General features: G+C 36.2%; 1 protein-coding gene across 1 annotated transcript in view; it reads left to right on the plus strand.

Moving 5' to 3' along the window:
* The window catches only part of LOC107082255 (ephrin type-B receptor 5-like), an 81,559-nt gene that overhangs the window by 56,591 nt on the left and 15,872 nt on the right, over positions 1 to 9,096 (plus strand). The gene's annotated exons all lie outside the window — the stretch shown is intronic.

Consider the following 9,096-nt stretch of genomic DNA (forward strand, 5'->3'; position numbering starts at 1 on the left):
TTATTATATTGTATAGTTGGATGTGTGTATATATCATGTAAAACTGTAACTAGAGCGTGTAACAAAAGTAATTTCCCTCTGAGATTATTAAAGTATTTCTGATTCTGATTCTGAATATCACAATTATTTTATATAGTTTTTATTGCTCTTTCAAGTATGCAATAAACGCAGTAATTGCAGTAATTGTAAGTTAATAATGAAACCATTTACTGCTCATGAGACAAATTAGAATAGAATAGACTAAAAATTACAAAAAGAAAAAACATTTAAAACTTACGTAAAAGAGAACTAGGCATCTCAGAAACTCAAATAAGTTAGGTGTAGGTATTAATAAAAAAAGCATATTAGGCTAAAAAAAATAGAATGAACAGGAGAGCCTGTTAACAGATTGACATGAAAACTTGCAATAAACACAACAGTACAAACACACATTTCCAGAGCAATAAAAAAAAACTTTGCAAATGAAGCCTAGGGTGTATTTTCAATTTTGAACACACCTGCACATCAAGACTATCCAGCTCTACCTCTAACTATATGTTCCTCTTCTCTAAGCATCCTTAATAACCAATACAAAGTCAAGTTCCTGCCTCCAACCAGCTGCAACCTCCCTCAGCTCTCTTTCCTGTCCTGGTCTAACTCCTATTCACTTCAGCTCCCTTCTTTCTTCATCTTCCAGTCCATCAGCATAGGTGGATGACATATCCATTGTCAAAATATCTGCCAATACTATCATCATCAATACCAAAACGTGTCCAGGCTACCGTCACCAGGTTGACTTTGGTCGCTCTGTCCTGCTGGCTCCTTGCACCTGTCCGCCGGTGTTCACGGACCAGCCCCAGAGCTGATGGCTCGGTTCAAATGCCCCGTGGGTTTCGACTACATGCTGCACTGTAGTCGACCAAAATCCCCGACGATTTCAAAATTCCCCCCCGGACACTCTACCATATCAACAATTTGATGTTTCAATGAGTGAGTGCTTGTTGCTATGATGCGTCTTTGCTCAGCAGCTTCGCTCGTTGTAAACCAACCAAGCAGCACACAGCTCATCTAAATATTCATGAGCATACCATAAACGGAAGGGTCTAGGGCTTTTAACCAGGCTTACATAGAGCAGCAAATATGCCATTTTCAGCCCAACCAATGTTACACACCCTATTTAGTGACCTTAAGGACCATCTCCAAATACCCTATATAATCATTCTATGACCCCTTTTAAAAAAAAATAAAGCATTTCTTGTTCTGCTTTATCTGCATTTAAATTTTTAGCTAATTAGTGTTTCTCTATCCATGAGTTAAACAAAGGTGGTGACAGTTCTCACAGTCCATCATCTACTTAAGTATTCAGAACAAAATCAAACAAGAATAGACAATAACAAATTATTAGACATTTTTAAAAACATTTAACTGTATCGTAGCATTTACCCATTTCTATTATTAAATATTTTGCATAGTTTCCAGCTTTAAAACAACAGCTCTGTGAAAGATCACGGTGTGTTAACAGATTTAACTGTAGCTGTTTATCTTTATGTCCACTGGCTACATCTCAAACTTCCTAAAATCGACAGGTTTTTAATCAGCAGCTCAAGCAGCAGATGATAGCTGATGGGATGTCAGACTGCACAGAAGGAGTCAACACACCCATTCAGGCACTGGCAGATAAACAAAGTGGAAATAATGGAAGCCAGAAAAAGCTAGAAATCCTGAGTCATTATAGCAAAAGGACTTGAAATGACCATTTTGCTTTGTAAACATATATTTTCAAAGAAACTCTCGACTCAAATATCTCCCAAGTAGTAACTGTTTAAATGTCTGAGTCTGGACAGATGTTACATGTGTGTTTTTCCTTTATTTTTGGTTAGAAGAAAAATAAGAATTACTTTATGTACTCAGTATTATTACAGAGGGTTTATTTCATTGAATATGGCTTGATATGTTCTGATCTATCCAGCACAAATGAGGCACACAAAGGGAAAGAAAAGAATAATTTTCTCATTGAAAACTGGAGATTTCCAACAGTTTAATGAGTCCAGGTCTGAGATAAATATCACAGTGAAAAGAACTGTTACAATTATGATAATTTGCATTTGGTAATCTCCAATCTTACTTACATGGATGTTTGCTTGACAAAGACTGTGAGAGCCATTATGCAGTATGCAGGAAGTCCTCCATCTTTCAGGATTGTCTAACATTCATTTGCCTCATTGGACTAAAGCAGAAATGAGCAGAAATTACAATGTATTTTTTTTCTAGCACCTGGATTACATTTACAAGCCCAAACAAAAGCAGTACTAAATTGTTTAATGAAATTAAAATATAGGTAGTTTGCTGGAGCCTATAAAAATAGAGAGCAGTCAGATTCAGCTGGAAAGACAAAAAGTCAAGACATATTTAAAGGCCTTTATAGGTGGGCAGGTGTGTGCTGGACTCTCCTGCTGCGTGGTCACATCTGTGGTCGGAGCTTATGTGATTTTATGTGTTTTTGTGTCGCAGAGCAAAAACTAAAAGGGAAAAAAAAGGAAAAAAAGAGGGAGAGAGAGAGAGAGATTATGCTCAGAGCCAGAAAAGGGGAATGAGTGCATGAAAAATGGACTAGAGGAGAGAAAGAGAGAAACTGGGTCACTGATCAACATTGCAGTGTATTATGTTGACATTAACTTACTGACCTCTCTGCCATCTCTTTTATATTTAAAAATGTATGTCTCTTTTTAATTGGGTAGAATATTTTCATTTTTTGTTTTTGCTTTATCTGTGCTGTAATTCTCAAACTACTATTTTTTTTTTGTTTGACTTTTAACGTCTCTTACTTCCACTAGTTTTCTTATCATTCCTCAGCTGCTTAATTATATTTTATTATATTTTAATTATGAATGTATCCAATGCAACTTAAAACTGGCATCAGTAAAAGTAGAACAAATATTCAGACTATATTTTATTGTAGCTGTTTAGATATTCAACATTACTGAGAGGCCATCTTATTTCTTCAATGGTAATAAATTATTTTTGCTGGCAATTTCCAATCACTTGATCTATGTCATAATAAAAGTCTGTTTAATTTTTTTTCAAATGGGCTGAAATGGAGGATGGATGGATAGAGCTGGGGGAAAGGTGGGGGTTGCAGATCAAGCGGCAGGGCAGAGGGTATGCAATCTCATTGGCTGATGTAATCAGGTGGATAGGAGGAGGAGGACATGGGCCGAGCTGCAGTTGGAGATCGTGTTGGTGGTAATGCTGAGAGCCTTTGTAGCAAAGTCATGTCGCATGTCAGACCCATTCAGGAACACGGCTGTTAATGTACAGCAAGTATATAAATGATGAAGGAAGCAATCATTCAGTTTCTTGCAGTTTCATCCAAAATTCCTTACGTTTACAAATGCACCCAGATTTATAAGATACGCTGTATAAAGAAGAAACATCCCACTTTTTTTTAACTATGTGACATTATATTAGTCAAATGTTTTTCTGTTTGGTGAACGTTATGTTTTCAGACCAAATTGTGTGGTTGTTGCCCACAAAATCATGATGAAGTTTGCTGAATTGACACTGACACCCGGCACATATCTGTAATGAAAAGTTTAGTAGAAGGAAAACCTGTTTTAGAAATAAGCTGTGCATGCAGGGATACCAACAACCCCGAGATAAATAAATAAATAATAAACCCTCTTTGAGAGGACTTTTTAAAACAAAGGTAAAGATATGAAACTGCTTAAACAATGCTGCGGTTTGAAGAAGCCTGGTTAGCTTTACTTACTTGACATCAGACTTTTCTGAGTCTGATGTATGGCAAATAGATATTATTAATAAAATATTTAATATTAAATTACCTTTTTAAATTGAATCACAAAAAAATCAACTTATTGCTGATTATCAAATTATTTCAGATGAAATCCCAGCACTCTTCCTGCGTCCTTCTTTGGCTATCCATCTCTGAGTTTCACCTCTTCTTCCGTTCTTTCTCTCAACACTACTTCTCTTCCTGCAGCCTCCTCTTTCCCACTTCACACCTGTTTGATCGCTGAGTGAGCTCTCAGAGGCAAGTGAGAACACAAAAAGCCTTTTATCTGTTTATTCCTCCCCTGTCTCATCCTGACTTCTTATTTTATCCTCCCACGCTGTCTAACCACCACACACACAGAGCCACACACGCTCATTCTGCATTTAAGGCTTGAGACGCGCTGCATGTTTCTGACAAGGTTATATAAATAAGGTCAGACAGTCCCTCCCTGCAGACCATAAAGACCAGACACACACATCATCCTTCATCCTCCAACTCAAAAAGTACTTTACTTCTGATTAAAAACATATGAGTAGGTTGTATAGGGCTCCTGATTCTGGTGGTAGCAGCCGCTCCATTTGCACCCAGAATGATGCAAGAGAGCTTCTCTAGATGCACACACTCTACTTTAAGATTACAGACAAAGTGAGGGTGTTTTAAATGATGCATCTTGTAAGGGACACCGCTTCAGGTGCTCACACTCCTCCACACAGGGTGTGAAAATGGCAGCAGACAAACCTGCAGGCTTCACACTCTGTGCTCTAGTGATCTCAGAGCCGTTGAGGTTCCGGCAGTTTGCAGCAGGAACTGATGTGTCACTAAGATCAACCTCAGCTGTCTCACAGTTGACACTTAACAGTTGACCCTTTTCACAGATCAGCTTTGAAACTGAAAAAAACATCCACGTAGGCAGGTTCAGAATGTGTGTTTAATGTCTGCAAATGACAGAAATAGTTTATACAGCATTTTTTATGTCAACTGTCAGTTAAACTGCATTGTATATCAATTTAATAAATTTTATTGTACCCAGTGATTAATCAAATGTCACTGATAATTCCTTCTACAATTGTCTACATAGAGATTAAAATAATTTGCTCCCCGGGTGCCACACAATGGCATCCCACTGCTCGCCAATGGGAGGGGCTAAATGCAGAGTGAATTTCATTGCTCTGTGCTTGAGACAGTGTAATGACAATAAAAAGCTGGGGGGAAAAAAATGTCCAGCTAATAACCCAAACAGTCTTCATCTGGAACTGATTAGCAGAGTGGCGCAGCAGAAGCGTGCTGGGACCATAACCTAGAGGTTGGTGTAGCGAAACCACCCTCTGCTGTAAACCTTTAGGGGGAGTGTGGCCAAATGGTCGGGCATTGAGCTTGGAATCCAGAAGTTCTGAATTCAAGCCCCACTCCCACAGACAGCCACTGGGTCCTTGAACAAGTCCCTTAACCCCACACTGCTCCCCAGGCGCCGCACAATGGCAGCCCACTGCTCCCCAAGGGGATGGGTTATATGCAGAGAGTTCATTTCAATGCTACTTGTGACAGTGTAATGACAATAAAAAGCTGGGGGAAAAAAATATAATTTCTAAATAGTTAGAGACTTAATGCTTTATTTTCACTAATACAGTTATTAAAAAAAAAATTTTGTGGGTTTTTGTAGCCATGGTGTCGGTTCCTATAAAGTATTTCTACATACCCTTATAAAAAGTTATTTTTTATAGCCTTGTCTCAAAACTGTTTTGTCTGAAAGTTTTTTTTTTACTTTGACATTCAAATAAAAGCTTTATTTTACATTTGTAACATTTTTCTCTATTGTAAATTTTTTTTCTTCAATCTTACTTTTTTTTTCTTCATTCTAATAATTTGTTAATGGATCAAACAATTTAGACTTGTACAAGTGAAATCCATAAGAAGCCCAGAGTGTAGCTGTTAACCAATTAAATAATCTGTTAACCAATTAAATAATCCTTTTCAAGGAAGGAGAGACACAAATTGACTGCAGCATTGTGTTTTATTTGTGACATTTTTTTCTTTTTACAAAAATGCCAGACATTTTTTTTTACAGTTTTAGTTTGTCAAAGTGTAAGCCCCAAATCTAAATTTTACTGAAATCTGCGGATTATTTTCCAATCTTGTTCATGCAGCAACTTTTACAGACAAAAAGTGCTTTACAAATTCTAATCATGAAACATCAAATATTAAAAAGACACAATAAAACATAGAAAGTAAAAAAAATATTCATATTTATATATATCTAAATATATTCAGAGATTGTTGCATAAAACACTGCTTAGGTGTCAAACAAAAAATTAATAAAACTAAATTATTATCATGTAAGACATTAATTACAAATCTAACTTTTTTTATAAGTATAATTTCAAATAAAGTTGAATGTTTAACCTAACATATATGCTAAAATGTCACAAAAATAAAGTTGTAAATGTGCTTTCATTCTTCATTTTTGCCTTAATGTGACTGACTCTAGAAAAACACCTGTATAAAAGTGTAAACACTCTTCGGATAAACTCCATTTTAAAAAATCTGCAGTTTTATAAAATTGAGCTTTGTTTTGTTTTATCATTCTACCTTCATCCTCTTTTTTGCAGAGGAGAGATACAGATATCCACCCTTTTTTGTTGTTTCTCTGAGTGGAAATGTGGTAGTTCAATTAACCAATGTGGGAAGTCTCCTATGAGATTCTGTTGTTTTTCCCGTTTTTAAAAACGGCTAATGAAAATGGAGCTCTTTGTCAAATCTACTCATCATGAAAAGAGGAATCAGATTACTAACTTAATCTTAATACACACAATTTTAATTTAAAAATCAAGTATAATTCAAAGGAATTATTTGTTTTTCTGTTCCATTAAGAGAACAAGTACCTGTTTCTTTTTTAAAAACAATTTGTAAAGTTTTCTTTAAAGGTTACTTGTTTTTTTTTTTTTTTTTTTACTTCTCAGTGTAGGATCTTCACATTACTCTGAAAGAGGAATTAATTTTCGAGCTCTTTACAAATCTTTGCCAGTGTGAAATAAGTGTGCAGGAGCACTGAACAAGAAGGCATGGAGTAGCTCTCCTGAACCTTAATTGTTATTTTTCATTGAATCATTAATATTTATTTTTCTTTTTAAAAAAGTTACATGTGAACGAAGCAGATTGGGTATTGATTATTTTCAGCTGTGTCTCCAAAGGGGCATAGGAACTGCATGAACACCTGGAGCAGAAATGGAATTACCCCCATGCAGACAGAGAGAGGTTTATTTGTATCAGGCAAACTTCTTGATTGAAAACTGGGTCCTGTCCAGACAGTAGCAGCAAAAACCAGACTTTGGAAACCAGCTACCAGAGGGCCATCTCCTTCTGTAAACCCCTATCTGCATAACCAGGGACAAACTGCTGTATTTGAGCCAGCATAGACCGTACCTCTCCCTTAACATGTACGCGCTGACACAAACCACAGCAATGTGGACTTCAGAGTTGTGGCTGTGTTTAGGAATATATTAGATTTATTGCTGATCTTATACTAACACATTTTACTCCTCAGCTTTCATTCCTCTGTTCTGTGCCTCTTTTCTCTCTCATACTGGTTATATTCCCTTTTCTCCTTCCTTCTTCCTCTTTATTTCTGTCTCAGAGGTTCTGGCGTGAGTATTATATTATGGCTGCTCCAGCTTTGTTGGTTTCATTTTAACACTTAAACCTTTCTGTGCAGATTCCATTGCAGGGATGTTCATTCTGAAAATAAGGACAAGCAAATGTGCAAAATGTTGTGAAGTTAGCTTCCACTTTGTGCCATTTTAGAGAATGTATGTAACAGCATGATCAATCCGTCTGATTAGGAGTTTTACTTAATTTTAAACATCCAGCTGTTGGTTCAGGTTCATACTAGTATTGTAAAATATATTCTCATAAAGTCTTTTGACATTTCTTCATATTCTAAAAACACTTTAATTTTTCTTCTGCTGTCCTTCTGTGTTCTCTGTGGGATTGACTCTGGTAGTGTCAGGTTGTGGGGGGTTTCTAGAGGACCCAAATGCAGAGACAGAAGCTGAGGTTTTTTTTTTTTGTAGCTCTAATAAGCAAAAGGTGGCAACTGAAGCAAAGGTTCACACCAAAATACAGAAAACCAATATCCAGGATCTGTCACAGGAAACACACATTAGGAACAAAGAATCAACTAGGAACCAGCAAACAGTAACTGAAGAGGAGTATATATTTCAAACAGAACAAAGACAGGGGTAATCAACTGATAGGGAGCAGGTGCGAACAGAAGAATCTAGAAGGGAGCAAGGGGCAGGAGGCTGAAACAAGACTGCAACAGAGGGTAAACAAGAAGAACTCAATACATCCAGAAAACAACACAAAATGGAAATGAAACCAATAAACTAGAAAACACAGAAAAACATGAATCAAAGTGTAAATGAAAACTAAAAAAGAAAACTTAAACAGAACCAAGAATTGTAGAATGCTGACAGGTAGTGTAATAATTAACTTCATGTTCTTCAGCCCCAAAATGACCACATTTTCACTGTTATTGATAGAAATAATAACACAAGTAATTTAAGTTTCAGGTTTAGATGAATGGGTCCCGTTGACGTTCATGGCTTGCATTTCCCTAAATAGAATATTTAAAATATGAACACATTTCAAATTGACATGAATCAATGTTTTGCTTTTTTCTTGTTTAAACCTTGGTATTGTTTAATCAAATGAGCCATAAACCTTTGACACAAATTTGTTCACTGTTAAAAGGTGGCCTATCATCCTGTTTGACCGGTGGGTTGGGCGTGCTCTGTAACGCTGGACCCACATCCTCTCTAAACAAAAGTAAATGACAGTGTTGGGCTAAGTAACAAACAACAGTCCACAGCGGTGAACTTATGACCTAAAGGGAAACCACAAGTGATACCAAAATACTTTCCAAACTCCAAAATCATGTCGACAGACCTGACCAAAGCAATAAAAAAGGTAACCCAGAACCTAAACATGACTTCTTAAAAAAAAATAAGACCATCACAGTAAACCCTCTAAATACAGTTGGATTTGGTGAACTGTATATTTTTCTTAAAATGTATAACTTGACTTTTGTTTGTGTTTGTTTGATGTTTCTGTACTCACAGAAAAATTATGCCTTATATAAACCTTTGCTGGAGCTTTAGTGTCCTCTGTTCAGTCTCATTCAGGGGATTTTGTTGTTATTTTATAACAGGGTGGCAGTAATCTGCTTAGGATACGTCCTTCCTGAAGAGCCACTACAAATATATATATACATACATATATATATATATATATATATATATATATATATATATATATATATATATATA

The sequence above is a fragment of the Cyprinodon variegatus genome, unplaced genomic scaffold (assembly GCF_000732505.1).
Source record: "Cyprinodon variegatus isolate N-32 unplaced genomic scaffold, C_variegatus-1.0 Scaffold48, whole genome shotgun sequence".
NCBI classification, from domain to species: domain Eukaryota; kingdom Metazoa; phylum Chordata; class Actinopteri; order Cyprinodontiformes; family Cyprinodontidae; genus Cyprinodon; species Cyprinodon variegatus.